The following is a 20,902-nucleotide window of genomic DNA, read 5'->3' as shown; positions in this document are numbered from 1 at the left end:
AGAAGAAAAATATGTCTCCAATTGTAAGAGGTGAACTTTTAGATAAATCTTCCAATGAGAAGTAGTCAATGTCTTGTTGATGCTAATTATTGAGCTTACCCTTAGGTTGTCACTCAAAAGGTACGTGACTCTTCAACCACAGTTGTGAAATGAGATAATATCATTGTTCTCAATTATTCACTCTCCTCTCCCTATACAAGGATGCAGTTTCTCACTCCACTGACATGAGATTGGCCATATAATGTTTTGGCCAATAGACTGTGAGCACAATAACGTGTATCGTGCGACGTGCCACACACCACTTCCAAGTGGAAGTTTCAGGAGCCATCTCGTAGTTCCTTTCCCTCTGTCACAAGACTGTATTAGCAGATGCTCCTGCATCCTGGCTCACAGAAGTGAAAATTAAGGATTTTGAGACTATGACATTGAGATATTTGACATATTTGTTACTGCAGCGTAATCTGGCAACTGACTAATACATGAGCAATGGAGAGAAGGCTGCAGAACACAGAGAAGATGTCATTCTTCCCAAATGCCATTCTTCCCATACAGTATGAAATAGAATGTGAGTGTGCCCAGGAGTAAATGTGGCTCAATGTATATAGATCCTGAAGGGAGAGATAAATGGCAGGACAAGGAGAGGACAGATAGTGCCTGGTAGAGTTGGGGAGGTCTATTAGAGAAAACACTTTCTTTGAAATGAAGGGAGGATATAGCATGACAGGGCAGCCTAAGGGTAGGTCTAGGAGCAATTATTAATTACTTAATTAATGTTAAAGCAAGAGGGCTTGGGTTAAATACTATATTCAAAGCTCAACTTTTAGAGTTAGGCTGAGGAAGGAAACTGAGGGGGACAAGAAGTGGCTGAGGGCTTTGATGAAAAGAGTGAAAGTATTTTTCTCCTTAAGAGACATCAAGCTTTCCAGAGGCTTTTTTTTTTTTTTTTCTGGTCTTCAGGAGAAAGTATCTGGGACCACTTTCAACTCCTCCTCTTCAGTCTCTGGCAAGGAACACATGGGCTGATTGATCAGATTCCAGGGCATTGATTTAGCTTTTTCTTGCTCTTTCTGGTTTTGTTTTTCCTGTTGCTGGTGGGTATGGCTTGGGGATAACAAGGTCATTTAATTCTCTAGCCTAGGACAAAGGAGGTACCCCAGGAACTAACCTAGCTCCCTTAAGTTCACCTGGGGTCTTACAGTCATGGCCTCCACTGTCATGAAGTATCTGCTTGGCCAGCCATTGTCCTGTGCATATAATCTCCCTTGCAGACCTCACTTGCAAAAAGAAGTGATTAACATGGGCAAGCTTCAAGTATTCCTGTGTCCTCTGGCCAGAACTCTATCTTTGGTACTACTTTAACACCCAACCTCCCTGTGACCTTTAAGACTACCTATTGTACTCATCCCTGCAGTCCTTGTGATTATCTCCTGATACCAGAGTGATATTTTCTGCCAGAGTCAAGTTTTAGATAATTGTGTGTGTGTGTGTGTGTGTATCCTTTAAGAGTACCATGACATGCTGTAATTATGCCAACAGAGAAAATGTTCCCTAAAGTTTCCTCACTGTTTATCAGAAGCCACTGGGGAATCTAAGATCTGAAAATAGGTGAATTCAGCTCAGCTATTCTGGACATAAAAATAGGGAACCCCCCCCAAAAAAGTGAAAGACAAAGTAAATTCCACAGAAGTAGAAATGGTGACAGAAAAGGACACGTACAAAGAAGAGAGAAAGTCTTAAAATGAGAAAATCAGCCAGGGACCTGATGACTTGAGCCTCTATCCGACTTCTTTCACCACGTCTCTCCTTCATTTGAAAAAGGAGCCAATTTTAGCTGGTAAGATGGTTAGACTGAGGAGACTGAGTCTTTGAGTCTCAAGTCAACAGAGAAAAGAGTCTCACAAAATCATTTTCATTCCCTTCTCTGCATGTGAAATCTATTCTAAAGCTTGAGGCCATCACTCTACTCTAGAGAAAAGGAAAGTATTTACAAAGAAGACAGAAGAATGTCTTCACACATGTACACAAACGAGAACGCCAATTAAAGCCCTCAGAAGGGGAGGGTTTTCTAAGCTTGTTTCTGTCAGGAACCAAAAAAAAAAAATCTGGCCATCTACCAGTTTCCTTCAGACAAAGAACAAAATCAGAGTCATAGTCATAAGAGACCTGAAGAGCTGGTCAGAATTTAACTCCCCCTGGCTTGTTTTCCGCCATGTTCCCCCAGGCCTCATCTTGGGGGCACCAGATAGAAAGGCCCAAGGGAAGCAGAACTCTCCTGCGGCCGCAGAGACACTTCATCATTTAGGACAGTGAGAACAGAGGACACAGCCTAAAATTCTGTCTCCACTCACGGAGCCACCTACTGTCCCTCTGCACTCGTCATTCCTTTTCTACTTTTCTGTTCCCCACCCCACCTTTTTATCCTCAAAAAATAAAATCCTTTTACTTCCTTCTAATCACGGACTCTGGGATTAAAGGGAAGGTGTGCTAAGTCACTTCAGTCGTTTCTGACTCTTTATGACACTGGACCACAGCCCGCCAGATTCCTCTGTTCACGAAATTCTCCAGACAAGAGTACTGGAGTGGGTTGCCATGCCCTCCTCCAGGAATCTTCCCGAGCTGCGTCTCTTTTGTCTCCTGCGTTGGCAGACAGATTCTTTACCTCTAGCACCACCCGGGAAGCCCGAAAGGGAAGGGCTCTCCCCCAGTTAACTATTGTCTCCAAAGTGAGATCAGCAGATCAGGCACCATGTGGGTCATGCATTAGAAGGGGGAGTGGGGTGGACCCAGGCCCAGAGGCAGGGAAGTAAGGATGGAGTTGAACTTGGTGAGAAGGCCACACAAGGAGGAACAACCTGCTGGGTGAAAAGTGGGGCCCTGGGGGGGAAATTTAAGAAGCATGTGAGTCACACTTTAAAGGCAGAAAGCTAGGCCGAATCTCGTACCAGTGGGGAGACCACTGTCTTGGCAAAGGACTACGTAATGAGGAGTCAGACACCAGTTTTTGATGTCTGGCTGCTGACGGTTTCTGAGCCTCACCCTTCCCTCTTTCCCTCATGCCCACAGCAGCTGATAAGAAAGCCTGGATGCCCCCTCCTTTAGGGAGGGTGGAGATTCAAGCACAGCCAGCAATGCCAGTGCAGGAACTCTTACCCTGGCTCCATCCCCACCTCCCCTCCCCAGGCCACAATAGAAACCCTGAGCCCTCTCATTTGCTTGTTCTCAGCCATTTCAGACCTGCCTGGGTTGCTGCCCTGCTCTCCTCAGAGACCTCAGTTGTGTGTTCCAAACCTTCTCATCTCTCTTGGTGTGTGAGGCCATTGTCAGCCTCCACATCTGAAACAATTTTTGGGTGGTTGTCCACCTGCTTCTGCAGGTAATCAGAGAAAAGTAGATCTATGAAGTAAGGTATTGTCATCAACGAAGATATCTGGTACTGATAAGTTTTGGCAAAATTATTATTGAAAAAAAAAAAAACCCAACTTCAGAAAAGCTGGGCCAAGTTGACAAGGAGATGGGCAAGGCAATGTCTGATACAACTTACAGAGGATAAAGGCTTCCCTGGTGGCTCAGACAGTAGAGAGTCCACCCTCAATGCAGGACAGCTGGGTTCGGCCCCTGGGTTGGGAAGATCCCCTGGAGGAGGGCAGGGCAACCCACCCCAGTATTCTTGCTTGGAGAATCTGCATGGACAGGCTATAGTTCATGGGCTCACAAAGAGTTGGATGTGACTGAGTGACTAAGCATAGACAAAGGATAAAGATGGAGTGGTTTGAGTATTTTTAATCTCAGCATATTAGTCAGAATCTCTCAGCTGGGCCACTTCCACACATATGAACTATCCACAAAATTACATCCAACAAGCACATAAAACATGAGTTGGCTGCATTGCTATGGTTCTGCTGCCGCTGCTTGTGCTAAATCACTTCAGTCGTGTCTGACTATGTGCGACCCCATAGACGGCAGCCCAACAGGCTCCCCTGTCCCTGGGATTCTCCAGGCAAGAACACTGGAGTGGGTTGCCATTTCCTTCTCCAATGCATGAAAGTGAAAAGTGAAAGTGAAGTCACTCAGTCGTGTCCGACTCTTCGGGACCCCATGGACTGCAGCTACGGTTCTAGGACAACTCAAAACTGACTTTACGCTCATGTGTTCTGACCCTCTTTTTTCTCTCTGAGTTTTCAGTCTCCATCTGGTTCTCTCTCTGCCTCCAATCCTTATTTTCTGTGCTCCTGATTTGATTACTTGCTTTGGATATGGTAATCTGACTTGAGCTGGTATTTTCCCTCAGATTTCATCCAGAATTTGGTTTTTGCTATCATGCATTAAGATTCTAGGTGAATAAACCTCTACACACACACACACACACACACACACACACACTCACGTGAAGTCACAAACACACACCAGGACTGAATAGCTGGCTAATGAAAACAGAGTTATTGAGATACATTTGGAAACCAAGCTTGGATATCTTCCATAGACTCTGGGTGCACTGTGAAGCCTTAGTGAATTTCTTGGGACCCCCTCCTTGCACAATGAGTCCAGTTTGCAGGAGAAGAAGAGTGTTGGAACAGATTGCCCTGCAGCCTAGGGTCCCATAGGGAAGTCACAGACCACACAGGAGGCCTCCCTCCAAGCCCTAGAATAAATCTTGCAGGTTGTTGTCTTTATAATCTGAACAAATTTGGCTTCACAAGGCATTAAAGGGCCCAGGAGAAATGGAGAGGAAAGGAAGAAAAATGGAGTGGTTTTGCAGGTAGCAATTCTGGTTTTCTTTAAGCTGAGAGTTCAGCCATCTCTGCCTCTTCCTAAAGATCCATTGGGGAATGTTTTCAAAGGGCAGCCTCCCCTTTGCTTTACTGAATGGCTATCTAGAAAACTAGCTGTCTCCCTAGGCAACACTCGGCTCATCTAGATGACACCATATATAGCTGCTTGTGGGGAAGTCACTTTTATAAAGCAGGTGGGGGTGAGTTCTTCGATGCTGGCTCACTGAGTAGCATTTGCTGAGGCTGGAGACTCCTGTGCTCTCCTTCCCCAGCCCACCCCGCCTCCCACCCCCACTGCCCTATCATGGTCTCCATCGTTCAGAAGGTTCCCCAATTCATTAGAAGAATGGCTGGAGTACGAAGATTCTGTTGGGTCCAAAGTCTGTGGTTAAGTTGTCTAACTCATGGGGTGGGCTGATTAAGTCTATTAAGAATTGTCCTAGGAGATCATCCATTTTCGAAATACAAGAGCCAGAAACAACAAGCTTAATCCTTTAGGAAACCCTTAGTGGCTGAGGCTCTGAATTCTTCTTAGGGCCAACCGTGTGATTTTATTTCCCAACCAGCCCTTTTGAACTCAAGTCTGATAATATGATCATCACGTCTGGTAATATGAGCAGGAACCATTTAGTGATCAAGAAATGTGCTGCTCACTCCATCAGGTGCATTTTTGTGTAGAATAAGAGCTAATTCTTAATAACGTACCAAGAATGCAATTAAACATTGTCAAAAAGTGAAAGGTGTATATTTATGAGCTAAAATGGGCAGTTTATGGAGTTTTCTGAGGACTTCAGTCCAGGAGACCACCAGGAGCCTGGCTGTTGCCACACACACAGGAATATGGGTGAAGCTCAGACTATGCCTGTGGATATGCAAGGTTCCTGAAATTTAGAGGAAGTCTGAGTTGTCAATTTGGCCTTGTTGTTTTGAGTGGGTCATTAATTTTCAATTGCTGATTTTGAATTAATTAAGAAATCTGCAGACTCGCATTTGTTTGTCATTTTGTTTAACTCATGCAGGAGTGCATTCTGGTTATCAGTATGTTATTCTCCAGTGCCTGCTTGTCACCCAGTTCTTTTTCTGCTTGAAAGTAGGACTAGCTTACACAGATGTTCTTGTCCCCATTTTAGGAGCTGGTATCAGAGATGAAGGAACCCCAACTACAAATACCTGTGTAAACATCCAGGTGATCTAGTTTGACAAGAAAAGTTGTTTGAACCAAAATGGGAACTAATCTGGTCACTAAGATCCTGAGTAAAGAGGGTCTGATGTCAGGACTTGCAACCCTGCCTGGGGAAAAACCACCAAGTCACTGAGTGAATATTGGTAACATGAAACCAAAACCTTCCTCAGAACACATAGCCATCCCCCATACCTGTGGGAAAGGAATGATCACTTCTGGACAGATGCCCCTCACCCCAACTCCAGCTTCCACTCATCACCACACTTTTTGTTTTCCCTCCACCCTTCACTCACTTCCTCCTGACATCTGGTCTCCATCCTCACCTTTTGAGCCAAATAGCTTTCTCATAAACCTTACCAGCCACCTCCTAACTACCAAACCAAACAGTCTGTGTTTGGTCCTTCTTTGGGGTTGAATTATGTCCCCTCAGAACACATGATGAAGTCCTGATCTCTAGTACCTCAGCATGTGACCTAATTTGCAGATATAACTAGTTAAGATGAAGTCCTACTAAAGTGGTCCTTATTCCAATATGGCTTGTGTTTTTATAAGAAAACAACAAGAAGACACAGGGACACACAAGGAGAAGACTCCTCTCTCGTATGATGATGGGGGCAGAGACAGAGATGTCCAAGGAACACTGGGGCCACCAGGGGCTGGAAGAGACAAGGAAGAATCCTCTCCTAGAGGCTTCAGAGGAGCATGGCCATGCCCACACTTTGACTTTGGGCTTCTAACTTGCCGAAGTGCAGGAGAATAAATTTCCTTTCTAAGCCACCCAGCTTGTGACACTTTGTTGTGGCAGCTACTAAAGTCCTCCTCTTGCATCTTCAATCTGTTCTGTTTACAACTTGTGCAAATTAACACTATCCTGTCTTGACCTCCTTCACTCACCATTACTTTACTTCTCTACTGCTCTGCTCTTTCCTCCTCTCTGGCTCACGTCCCTAGATGTCTCATCCCTAAATGCGTTTGTAGGTTCCTTACAGTTTTACCCCCATACTGTTCTTTTTGTGAGAAGCTTCTCCTTAGGTTTCAGTTATCATAATCATAGAGGTTGAGAGCATTCCAATTCCAATTGAGCACTTTCATATATTGAGCACCTATTATGTATTAAGTGTAGAATTAGATGCTGCAGATGTAGGAGAAAATAACACAGCTGCAGGACTAGAGAGATAAGCTTAATTTCCTGTCCTCCAGCTCCATGTTACCTGTGTCTCTGTCTAGGACCTCAACCCTGATTCACCAGCCTCCACAAGCTGTTCCTCCACTTGGTTTACTATTTCGGTTAATTGCTCCATCAGTCTTCCAGTCCCCTAGGCTGGTGACCTTGGCTTCATCTTTGATTGCTCCTTTTCCCAGAACAATCAATTATCACGTCCCCTAGATTCTGCCATTACCCTGTTCCCCAAATCCACCCTTGAAACCCACATTAATTCTCATCTGGAATAGTCTGGAGACTTCCTCTCTTGTCTCCCTACCCATCTCTCTTCCTTCTGAGTCATTTTATGAGAATAATTACTCTTCTTCAAGCACAGCTGTGATTAGATGTCCTTTTACCAAACCTTCAACGACTCCCCACTGATGAACAAATTAAGTATAAATTGCTCACCCTTGCTTCTCAGGTCTTTTATGGCAAAGCCCTGATCTAGCTTATCCCAACTCTTTCTTACACAATTGTACTTTACACATCAATCAAATTAGATGACTCTTGGGACATTTCCATCTTCATTTTTCTGTTATCCCCTCTACATAAAAAGTCTGGAACGCTTTCCCTTTTTAGATCTCTAGCTCCACTTGATGAAATCTTATCTGGCATTCTTCAAAGGGCTACCTTGACCATCATCACCTTCACATGGCCTTTCCGCCAGACGGGATCTCTGCCTTCTCTGACCTCTCATTACCCCATGACCTATACTTCTCTTTTTTTTCAAGATTTTTTTTTTAATATGGACTATTTTTAAAGTGTTTATTGAATTTACTACAATATTGTTTCTGTTTTATGTTTTGATTTTTTGGCCACAAGTTATGTGGAATCTTAGCTTCCTGACCAGAGATCAAACTGGCACCCCTCACATTGGATGGCAAAGTCTTAACCACTGGACCGCCAGGAAAGTCCCTGTACTTCTCTCAAGTTTGATTGTATTTATACCATTTGCATCTTTGTCTAGTCCCCATATCTGGACTGTGTCCTACCCATCATAACAGATATAAAGTCCTCAGATATATGGAGAATATACTGGGAATGGATAGTATGAGATTATTGAACTGATGGCACTCTAGGAGTGAGAATACTCTGGGACACAGTGATATCTCTAAAATACCTTCATTAAAATACAGAGAAAGTACTTGATATGGATCTGAGATGCCATCAGTTCAGTTCAGTTCAGTCGCTTAGTCGTGTCCAACTCTTTGCGACCCCATGAATTGCAGCACACCATAGTGACCTGTTATTTGGGATTTAGTGGGATCTGAAAGGAAAGGAAAACCAAATTAAAAAAAAAAAAAAATGTGTCCCATAGAAGGTTATCTTCACAGCATAAAATCCTAAAAATAGCAGCCAATATTTACATGCCAGACATTATTCTAAATGTTCCACATACATCAATTATTTAATCCTCAAAAATCTATTTTACTGATAAGGCAACTGAGCACAAAAAGGTTAAGCATCTTGCCCGAGATTGCAGCTAGTTAGTGATGAAGTTGAATCCAAGCAGACTGGCCTCCCAATGCACACTTGATGTGCCATATCAGTGTGAATTTAGTCACACAAATATGCACATTTAAAACGATGCATTACTCAGAGTAGCAAATTAATTTAGAAACATTGCTTTTTCCATTCTCATATCCCATAAAACAACTTCATTTGAACTTCTCACATGCATCTGCATTTTTGTTTTCCCATCTCTGAAGTCACATTTAGTAACATTCGTAGAGGTTTTTGGTGGACCTCAACCACATGGCTGTTCGCTGATTGAAACATACCAGTTTTTCAATACAGGTGTCACATGGTCACTGGGAACTATCTCATATCACACACACACACAAATGCTTTTTTCATAACATCAGGACAATTGGTTGAACATGTGTGTGGTGGGTAGGGCTAGTATTCGCTGGTGTATGAGGCATATCCTTGCCCTCTGTTCTGAGAAATTGTTAGATATTTCAAATATTATTCCTGTAGACATATTCTTGATTTTTATAACCCACCAGCCCCTTGCCATATTGCGTCTGAAAGTGAATCTTTAGAAGGCTTATTTGCAAGGACAACCACACTTGCAATTGTGAGGTTACACACTCAGCAATAATGTGAAAGTGAAGTCGCTCAGTCATATCCGACTCTTTGCAACTGCATGGACTGAAGCCTTCTCCGTCCATGGGATTTTCCAGGCAAGGGTACTGGAGTGGGTTGCCATTTCCTTCGGAGCTAAAACTAATAAATAAGAGCTTAATAATAATGGAGCTAAAATTGTGAGATTACTCACTCAGCAATTTAAAGGCGCTAAAATGCCATTATATTTCTTTGCTTCCTGTTTGTTTTTCTTAACTGAGTCCATCAGAGGTGACCTCTGTGATAATTTCTGGGTAATTATCTCAGTGTTTTAGGTTTTAGGTTCAAAATAAGGTAACCAATGGCTGCGTGCTCTAAGGTGAAACACTCTGTAAGGGTCCCTTTATAAGGTGACTGATTGTCTTCTGAAAGGTGCTCCAGAGAGAAGGCGATGTCACTTTTTATCCAAGCATAGACAGTTTTATTGAACACCAACTGCTAAGTAAGGTACCGTTATTTATTTTACTACACCCATTGGTTTCAGCAACTTTGAGCCTCGAATGGCTTCATGTTTCTTTTCCCTCTTTCAATATCCTAGACGCAGAGGCCAGCGAGCTCCTCCCATCCCCTCTCACACCTCTCCCGCCCCTCCCCACCAGGACGACCTCTCCAGGCCTCAGGCCTCCGCGGGCCTGTGATGTGGCCCCGCAGCGTCCGGAAGGCACCGTGTTTGAACAGGGATGAGGCAGACCTCCTTAAGCTGCTTATTCTAAGTTGGGAATTGTTCCTCCTAGTCAATTGATACTGAAAATAATTACTTCTTAGAATCTTTGAAAACCAAATGTGTAAAGAGAAATTAAAATCTAATTAAATGGATGTAGGCAATTCTGTCTGAGCTGACAATGCTTAAGCCACTGCAGTTTGTCAAAGGTTACATTATCTCCCTGTCCCTGGGCACTGCAGGCTCTGCCTGGCTCTGAGCCCGGCATTCCCTCTCCAACACCCTTCCGTCTGCCCTGTCTTGGACCTGCGTCCTCTTTGTTCTCGGGCAGAGACGTGGGCTGACGAGGCCATCCATCACTGGGAATGCTGAAGAATCTCCTGCAGAGGACAGGGTCTCCCTGATCTCAAAGCTCCAAACCACTGCTTCTCGGCAGGGGTGCTTCTGGCTTTGTGGCAAGACAATTTCTTTTAGTGCCTCTCTGGCAGGGCTGGGGGGCAAGCCACCCGCTAGTTGTGAGCTACCACTTGAAGCCAACTCTAGTCAGCCACTAGCATGTAGCTGGCAGCCCATAACCATAACCATAAGCCTTTGACCCTCCCAGCCCCTCTATGACGATCTGTTACCCCAGTCTGTGCACATGCTACCAGGTGAGGTCCCTGAGCTAAGAGGCTCTAGAAGTTTTTGTAGCAATCTGACGTTACCACAACATTTTTATCGCATTTTACAGATTGAAAAATCAGTTCGCAGCGGGTTGGAGGGAAGAAAAGTGGGCCATCCCCACACATGGTTTGGAAAGTTCTGTCCTCCTCAGATGCCAGGACCCTTCTTGCCTGTTCTGGACCTTACTTCCATCAGCTCCAGCCTCTCCATGCTCAAGACCAGGGTCTTCGTCTTCATGTCTGAATGTGATTTTTCTGACTTTATGTGAAATGTGTTTTTTTTTTTTTCTTCCCCTGGCCACATTCTTCCACAGAGGCATTTTGGGTTGTAAGAAAGAGGGGCTCATTCATGTCACCTGGAGAAAATGCAGGGGGTAGTGGTCACTGCAAAGGTTCACACACATGGAGAGAGGCTGGATGTGTGCCTGCAAGAACGGATCGGATCTGAGGGAGGTGAGATCCAGGGAGCAGCTGCTCTCTTAACCTCCTTCCAAAGCCGCCTGACTCTTCTTGGCATCTCCCCTCTGCTCTGTTCTCTCTCTCCCTGCTGCTACCCCATCTGTGCGCTCAAGACTTCTGCTCCTTCTCCACTTTGCCCTGCCCTGGCCCATCACAGCCTTTTCCAACATCATGACTCACTCCACCTGCCTACATGGGCTCAGACATCCTCTAGCTTAAGGTAACATGAGAGGGAATCTGATGGGCTCTGGTCACCCTTTCCTGCCAGGCCAGTCTGAGCAGCCTCATGGGGGCAGCTGTGCTTAGGTCGATGCCTGTTTTCAGGCCTGTCAATTTCCTCCTAAAAGGGAGGTGAACAGAGTCACTTGGTTAAAAGCAGACCCTCTAAGCAGCAGAAGCTTCTGAAAGACTGGTTTCCCCTGAAGGTATCCTGGGTGCTGTCTGTCCAAAGCTCTCTTGTATTTTCTCCTGTTACCCAAAGCAGGTGGTATGAGATGGTCTAGTTGACTCCTGACCCACCTGAGTCCTGGTGGGTACCACTAGTGGGTACCAGATGACTGCAGGGTTATCACCTATAAGGGTGTGTGGCTTTCATGGACATCTCTCCCTCGGAACCACGCCGGCTCCAGTGCTGAGCTGGTGGAAGGGGGATGTTGGAGATTGCTGGGGGCACTTCCCACTACCCAGCTCCGTGTGGTAGACAGCTCCTTGGGGGTTAATGGGTTTTTGGCTGATGAAGTCACAGCAGAGCGATTCATTGTCAAAGCTCTTCGACAGCATAACAGTTATTACTCCCTGGACACCTCCCCATTCCCTTTTGAGCCATTTCTTTTTCTCGGTCTTGTCGGAAATGAGCATTTGCATCAACATGCCAGTGCCCCCTTGTAATAATGGCATAATGTTATTGTTTTCTCATCACTGTGAAGAGTGGGTGCTACAGAGGCAGCTACACACGCACACTGGTTCGCTGCCTGAGCCCCCCTGAGAGTTCAGGGGCATCACTTAGTGGGATGTGTAGGTGGAGAGGCCATTCTGCCCCCAAGGGCCCTCTCCCGTGGTCAGGAGCAGCACCCAGTGCAGGTGTCCCTATCCTTATGACCAGGCACTAGGGGTTTAGACCTCCTCCCTTGCCCTTCTCTGAACCAGGGACAAAACTCCAGTGGTGGGCAGGATGCTAGCTAACAAGCCAGGTGTCTCCTCTACACTGCTAAGGCTCATTCTGGCCCCAAAGCGGCACTAAGGCTCCCTCACTTCTTTTCCAGTAGAGAGGGCGCTGCTGCTTCTAGCCCTTAGTGATAAGACAGGATCAAGATCAGACTTGGAGCCTAGAGATAAAAGTAAAAGGAGGACCCTAGTACTGGGTTTGGTCTGGGCTTCAGGGACCTGCAAAAGCTCTGTCTACTTCAAAAGTGTTCATTGAGGTGACCTTGCTGGCCTTGTTCTCTGTGCATGGAACCCAGAGGTCCTCTCTCAGGAACTTCAAGGGCGACCGTGTCTTCTCCTCTTTATCAGTATCTTTTCACCTTCAGACAGTTAGTAGACACTTCCTGCCCCACCTCTTGCCCCACTTCCTTTCTCCTAGTTTCAAAGACATTGAAGACTAGATTTCTTTTGGCATCTCTCGGACCAGTGCCTCCCATTCTAGCTCCTCCCTATCTAGAAGGAAGTGAGTCCCAGGACCATCTGTTATGTGCGTGCTCAGTCGCTTCAGTCGTGTCTGACTCTTTGCATCCCTATGGACTATCTATTACCATATCCCCAAATTCTCCCATAATGCAATCCAGTGCCTGACCTTCAAATAATGCCCTACACATTTCCTGATTATCTTTACACAGCAGTAACATGGGTACAAAAAAAAATGGCTGGAAAGAATGCTTTTGCTATAAATTATCAACTTAGAATGAGGCCATCTAGGTAGATTCTCTAAAATTGTGAGGAGAGAACTAAGGGGCACTTGGATGCAAAGTCAAGCCATGGGGGTACGCTGGAGGCCTCACACTGAGGTGCTTGATAAAGCCTCTGGTGTCAAGAGCTGGTGGCTGGAAGTATGCTGGGGCTCTGGAGGACTGTTTCTGAGCCCAGAGATCTGCTATTCAGCACTTGATGGACAGAGACAGGCAGAACATCGCTCTTTGCAGGGGAACCACCCCCTAGAACAAGATCTAGTCAAGGACACTAGGGCCAGGTAATCTGTTACCTCTGAGCAGCATATAGCAGTGACTAATTACCCCTATGGTTATGAATGCATTTATGTATGATATTAACACCCGATACATTATTTATGACCCCAAATATGAATAATTCAGTGTGTCCACATTTAGCAGGTTTCTGCTTAAAAACCAGCTTTGCACTGGGTCTTGACATTGATCAGGGAAGGACTAGGAGAAAAGCAGCTCAGCTCATGTTCACGATCCCAGGGAAACTGGGCTGCTCACTGTAGGGGGTGTTTCAGCCCAGACCCCACCTGACATGGGGTACACATTCAGCACCCTCTTTTGGTTACTCACCCATGTAGTGAAGATAGACAGGCTCAGTGATTGCTAAGGCTCATTCCAGACTTGAGATTCCAAGAAGGAGAAAAAGAACTCAAGAAAGTGCTTGACTGCTCTGATCCTAGAGTGAGCTGTGCCCAGGTTATTGGCTCTGGCTGGGACTTCCCAGTGTCTCAGGCACAGAGCTGGGACTGTTTGATGGCTTAGTGTCCCTCCTGTCTGAAAGTTACTTGAAATCAAAGACTTATTTATCTTTGTCTATGGCAGCAGTGAGCAGAGTGCCCAGCACATAGGGGGATCCTCCTATCTAAGTGTTAAATGAAAGAAGTAATGAGGCAGGGACTTCCCTGGTGGTACAGTGGATAAGAATTCGCCTGCCAATGCAGGGGACAAGATTTCACCCCTGCTCCAGGAAGATTCTGCATGCTGCAGAGCAACTAAAAGCCCAAGTGCCACAACTCCTGAGCCAGTGCTCTAGAGCCCAGGCACCGCAGCAAGAGAAACCACTGCAATGAGAAGCCCACGCATTGCAAGGAAGAGTAGCCCCCACTCTCCACAACTAGAGAAAGTCCATGCAGCAACAAAGACCCAGCACTGCCAAAAATAAATATATAAATGAAAGAATGAATAAAGCAAGGATGTGGATTAGCACCTACTCCTTTGCCAGCTTAGTCCATCTCCATGATGAGGAAGAAGAAATTCGCCTTTTGGGTTTTTCCAGAAGTTCAGACCTCTGTCCTTCAATCCAGTAGAGTCATTCTTTCCCTTTTACTCTTTCAAGCCAGGGGGACTTAATGGTAAAAAATAATAACCCTGCATCTGCAAAACTCTTTCATCTTTTGCCTGTAGCTGGAGTTGAGCTGATTTTCATTCTGCCTAAGACTTGCCTTGGCTATTGAAACAGGAGGCAGGGAGTAGCTTAGGCAGCAGCAGAAACCTGCCAGTGTCTTGGCTTTGGCAGACACTTGGCCCTGGGTAGGTCAATTCCCCAGGCCTGTTTGTTTATCTGTACAATGAAAGGGTCAGACTCAAAGATTTACCAGGCCATGTCCAACCCAGAATTCTTTATGAAAAATGGGTGGTAGGGAAACAGGCAGTGGACCTGCCTCGAGCAACCCTGGGTTTAGTGGCTCTCAGAGTGTGAAATGTGAAGTTGTTCATAATGGCTTAGATGGTGAAAGAATAACGCCATGAGCCCTGGACCTGGTGAGCCAATTCCTCTGCCCATGGTCAGAGCCACAGCCGTAAACTCAGATTTGGACTGATATCTGCGAGCCAAGCGAGTAGCTGCTAAGTCACACCAGCTCAGTACAAACAGCCCAGTGCATTTCTGTGGGGGTGGGTAGGGGCTGAAGGCACCCAGCGCGTGACCTGTAAGCACCGGACGAGGGACAGCATTAAGGAGCGGCAGAAGCACTGAAGCCGAAAGTCGCCTGGTTTAGCCAAATGTCCCTAAACGCACCTGTTCTTAGATCATGTACGGGAGACTGGAAATCATTCTGCTTTCAAAGACTTGAGCCAGTGGAGGCTCAATGACCTCTTTTGAGAGCCTATTCTGGCTTTTGATCCTGGGCACAGTTTTCTCCTAATTGAAATCGCTCTTGATGAGGCCCATTTCTTATTCTTTAATCCTCCAAGTTGATGGCAAAGATACATAGTTACAAACCAGACTTCTAATGGGGTCTCCTCTTTCTCCAGGAGAAAACGCCATTATTACTTTAGGTTTAGAAGCCATTCCCCTATTTTCCATATCTCTTCAGCACCATTTTCAATTGCTGTACCTTCTTTTCAAAATACAGGGATTCGACATTCAGGGTAGTGGCGCCTCCTATAAACATAGGTGTTTTCCTTTGCCCTGTGCCCAAATTGCATATTTGCTTTTAAATAACTGCAATTCCTAACTTAATTCAGCTGCTGTTTACTGTGATTCTCCCCAGAAATGCCTGTTTATATTGTATGGCGCTCAGCTTATTTACACATAATGGTATCTAATGATGCTGAGAAATAGCGGACAAGATGATTGTGAAGATCCTAATGCAGATGAAAACGGAATGAGGATGAACTAGCATTGTTGGCAGAGCGGGATTCCTGGGCTGCACAAATGCCCGCAGAGCAGCCAGCCCCTCAGCCTGAGTGCTCTAGTCCCTTGAAGCTTTAGATGGTTTCAGACAATTGCCTACACTCAGCATTATCCTATGACAATTTGTTTGGTCACAATTATCTTTAATCTCCTGAGGCATTAATGCTTACTGTGAAGCATTAACACATCCTGATCTTATTCAAACACTTAGGACTTTCTTGCTGGTCTCAGATGCAGAGAGAAAAGCCAGAGAGGATGAGGAAAGCTCGTGGAGAGCAGATCCCTCACTGAGGGCTCTTCAGCTGAAGACCTCTTCAGCCAGAGCTGGCCCTGAAAGGGCTACCTGGGCAAGTGGTTGACTTTTTGTGAGGTGGACCTGAGTGAGTTACCATGACAACCAAGGAAGCCCATGCCCGGGACTCAGCCTGCCTGGGCCCCTCTCCAGGCCTCAGTCTTCCTACATGTGGAAAGGAGAAGACTGTCCCTATCTCAGAAGTTTCTTCTCCAGGGATGGTTGGGGGTGTGGGCAGCTGGTGGGTTTTGTGAAAAATACTTTTAATGTATTCTGGTATCTCTTTCCATGTAATTCAGTAAATGTTTACTGAATACCAGCCAGGCAGTGTGCAAGACATCAGGGGATCCCCAGGACAAAGTTTCACCAGAGGCAAGGCACTGACAGATTGTGGGAAGGAGGGAATGGAAGGCAAGCGCACAGAGAAACACAAAGAAGGAGAACTCTGTTATGAGTCTGGAGCAAAGAAAGCTGTGTGAGGCAATGGAAGAGAAAAAGATCAGCTTTGATTCGAGTCAGGTGGCATTTAAATTGTACCTTAAAAGCAGAACTTAAAAAAAAAATTATAGATGTTTCCAATCATACTTGAAATTAAACAGCATAGTATAACGGATTCCCATGGGCACATCATCCAACCTCAATCCCCAACACATGCTTCCACGTAAGACCCCACCCACTTTCCAGTATAACCCCCACCGGGTCATTTCCATTAAAATCCCAGAGAGCAGAGCATTTCATAGGAATCTATCTCAATAAGACTATTTTAATGCAAGCACAATACAATTATTATATTTAAAACAACTTTCTTAATATCATCAAATATTCAATCAACACCCAATTGTCTCATAAATATATTTTACAGTTGGTTTGTTCAAATCAGGATCAATGCTAGTCTGATAGGTCTCTTAAGTGTTCTTTCCTATCTTTTTTCCTTGCAATTTGGTGATTTTGTTAAAGAATCTACATCATTTGTCCTCCAGAGATTCCCCACATCTGAATTTTGCTGATTACTTCTCTAGAATGTTAATGTTCCTTTTTTCCCTGTATGGTTGTGTACATTGGCAGTTCAATCCAGAGCTTCATCTGACTTGGGTTCAGTGTTCTTGGTAAGACTTCTTTTTAAGTAAGGTTGGGCACTTCCATCAGAGGGTCATAAAGCCTGATGATCTCTTTTTGTGATGTCAGCAGATGCTAAGAATCTTCACCTAGACATGAAAGCTCTAAGTGGGGGATTGACACAGATGATTGCTTTGTTATTATTTTATAACTTGGACATGTGTCTCATGAAATTTCTAGTGTGTGTGTTCTGTGGCATTAGAAAAAAAGAATACAGGCATTTTAATAGGCCATAGGGCTTTGTGAAGGGCAGTGACCAGTCAAATCCATGGGATAAAGCACAGTACCTAGAAGATTGAAGCTGGGCTTTAACAGCTAAAACTTCAACAGTTTTAGTTTCTGAAACCCAGAGGCCAAGTAAACGGTGGCATAACTGAGGCCTACACCCGTAAGCCTACACTTTGGGGCCCTTACTGTTGTTAAATAGATGCTTCGGCCTCCCACCAGAGTCATGTCAGAGGAAGCCAAGCAGCCGTAGTCAGGAGATATGTGAGAGAGCCCTCATCTGCTGTGTTTATAATAATTGAGAGCATTTCTTCAGGTGGGGCTTTCCAGCAGTTAATTAGGTAAGACTGAACCTCAGCTGGAGACGTTTGTGCATTTTGTCCAATTAATATGTGGCCCTGGGGACACTCCCCAGTTTAAGGGAGGGAGTGGTATCATCTACTTAAATTCAAATCCTAAAGTCACCTCTCACAAGCTGCGACACTGTAGGCAAATTACTTAACATTTTCAAGCCGCAGTTTACTCAAATGTAAAAAGGGGTAATGCTGCTACTGCTGCTGCTAAGTCGCTTCAGTCGTGTCCGACTCTGTGCGACCCCATAGACGGCCTCCTACCAGGCTCCTCTGTCCCTGGGATTCTCCAGGCAAGAACACTGGAATGGGTTGCCATTTCCTTCTCCAATGCATGAAAGTGAAGAGTGGAAGTGAAGTCGCTCAGTTGTGTCCAACTCTTTGTGATCCCATGGACTGCAGCCTACCAGGCTCCTCCATCCATGGGATTTTCCAGGCAAGAGTACTGGAGTGGGGTGCTATTGCCTTCTCCGAAAAGGGGTAATAATTGTACCTAACTCCTAGTGTTGTTTTGATGATTAAATGGGTGGATATTTACAAATCAGTAGGCACATGGTAAGGAACCTGTAAATGTTGGCTGTGATTATCATGCAGTGCATGATTCCTTTGACATTTGCTTCCTTAGCCTCTGAATAGCAAATCTTGCAGTGGAGTCTTAAGAAATATTAATTGATGAAGCTAGTATTGAAAAAAAATCACTAGTTTCTTAGATCTCTGAAAGGACTTGGCCTTTCACATCAATGTGGGTCAAATAGTTTCTTTTTTCTTTTTTCCTTCATTTCTTCTAGTAAGGAGACTTCGTGTATTCCGGAAACTGGTGAACTTTCTGAGAGTCTGAGCAGGAAATAAATTATGGTGATCATACTGATTACCAGCCTGCTTCTTGGACCTTTTGCCAGAACCCTGCCAATACCCCCTTGGGGATTGTAAAGTTATTAGAAACAAAGATATAATTAGCATCTGAAATAGGCAAGGATAAAAAGAGTCAAACTTTGTGATCTACAAATGACCAAGAGGCTAAAATCACTGAAGAGAAAATTAAAAAAGCAAAAGCCAAATTCTTCTAACTCAGCCTTCACTTTGGCTTAGTGAAATTCTAGCTTGAAGCTTGCTGATGAGGATCAGGGCATGATGTGCTTAGAGCATCTCTAAATTAGATCTCTCAGTTTAGATGTGATTTCCAAATGAGATATTTTCCAGGAATCTCTTAACATTGCTGTGTTGTCAGTGATCCATCAAAAAATATGTATTGAGCACTTATAGTATATGGGTCTTAGGGGACTTACATTCTAAGGGTAGAGACAAATGAGCAATTATAATAGGAAGAGAGATTATATAACTTAAAGAGAGCTCAGTTTAATTAATAGGGTTCAAAAGGCAGTCCATGGGTTACTGGCCAAGTATTTAATAAAGACCAAGAGAAGGAAAAGAGGTAGGGAGTGAGGAAAGAAGGAATAACAGAGGAGAGACTGATTGATTATGAGAAACTCCAGAGATATGTTAGCTTTTTAGAAACTCAATTTAACTGAAGATGAATGAGAGCCTAAGAGATTAAAACTAGTGATTAAAACAAAATTTTGATATCCATGTATTTCATTTATCAAGAACACATTGATACATCTGACACTGATGGTCAGAGTGACAAAGTGAATGACTGCATTGTCTGCTTGTATTAGTTTCATATTGCCATGTAACGAATTATCACGAACTTTCTTAAAACAACAGGCTTCCCAGGTGGCTCAGTGATAAAGAATCTGCCTGCCAATGCAGGAGACCTGGGATCGATCCCTGGGTTGGGAAGATGCCCTGGAGAAGTAAATGGCAACCCACTCCAGTATTCGTGCCTGTAGAATCCTCGTGGACAGAGGAGCCTGGCGGGCCACGGTCCATGGTGTCGCAAAGAGTCGGACACAACTGAGCATGTACACCAAGAATGGGTATTGTGTCTACCCCTGCTGCCATTATCTTAGTGTCTCACCAGTTTGTGCTTAGACTTTCATAAGGGTTTCCCAACTCTGCACAAATAACAAATCCCCTTTCTGGAAGATCACTTCTACCCTGTCAAATCCCTGCTCAAAAACTTTCTGGGACTTTCCACACTGACAAGGTTAAGTTTGAATTCTTTACCCTGGATCATGAAATTTAAATACAAATTAGCAAGGAGATAAGGAAAATGGAGGTGGGGGGTAGATTCATTGCACAAGTTTCTTGCAGGGATTTGTTGGGAAAGAAATAAGACCAAGCGAGACAGATGGACTCAGTGACCTTTTCTTATTCTGTCCTCTCCTGGTGAGCTTTTGGAATCCTCTGAGCTTATGCACCTGCCCCTGAGAGCCTGCAGGGACCTGAGCCGTACAATGTCCCAGCACTGAGGCTGGCTGGATTCTCTTTCGTGTCAGCACTCATAGATCAGATGAACATCCAAATGACACAGAGCCTGCATGTCAGTTATAAGCGATTGTGTTGGCTCCAGTTAATGAATATCATCCAGGTATTGAAATGACCACTGATCCTACAGAACCAAAGGAAAAAAATGTTAACCCAAGTAGGCTGAATTTGTCCTAAGCAAAATGTACAACTCCTCAATTCCAGTGGTTTTTCCACTTTTTATGTCAATTCTCCAAACTTAAATATTGATTATTAGAGAACTTATCACGTTGCATTTTAATTAACTTTCTCCTTGCCACCTCCCTAGTCCTCCGGACTGTGGAGTCTTCATCTTTTAAACAAAAGCACCTGGCATAAAATTTGATACACAGTAAGCACTCAATTCCAAGTGAATTCCTTGGAAGAAAAGTTATGACCAACCTATTAAATATTAAAAAGCAGAGACATTACTTTGCCAATAAAGGTTCATCTAGTCAAAGCTATGGTTTTTCCAGTAGTCATGTATGGATGTGAGAGTTGGACTATAAAGAAAACTGAGCACCTAAGAATTGATGCTTTTGAACTGTGGTGTTGGAGAAGACTCTTGAGAGTCCCTTGGACTGCAAGGAGATCCAACCAGTACATCCTAAAGGAAATCAGTCTTGGGTGTTCATTGAAAGGACTGATGTTAAAGCTGAAACTCCAATACTTTGGCCACCTGATGCGAAGAACTAACTCATTTGAAAAGACCCTGATGCTGGGAAAGATTGAAGGCAGTAGGAGAAGGGGATGACAGAGGATTAGATGGTTGATGGCATCACCGACTTGATGGACAAGAGTTTGAGTAAGCTCTGGGAGTTGGTGATGGACCGGGAAGTCCATGGGGTCACAAAGAGTTGGACACGACTGAGCAAC

This window comes from Bos indicus, chromosome 10 (genome assembly GCF_029378745.1).
Source record: "Bos indicus isolate NIAB-ARS_2022 breed Sahiwal x Tharparkar chromosome 10, NIAB-ARS_B.indTharparkar_mat_pri_1.0, whole genome shotgun sequence".
Classification (NCBI taxonomy): Eukaryota; Metazoa; Chordata; class Mammalia; order Artiodactyla; family Bovidae; genus Bos; species Bos indicus.
This window is presented reverse-complemented; position numbering follows the sequence as displayed.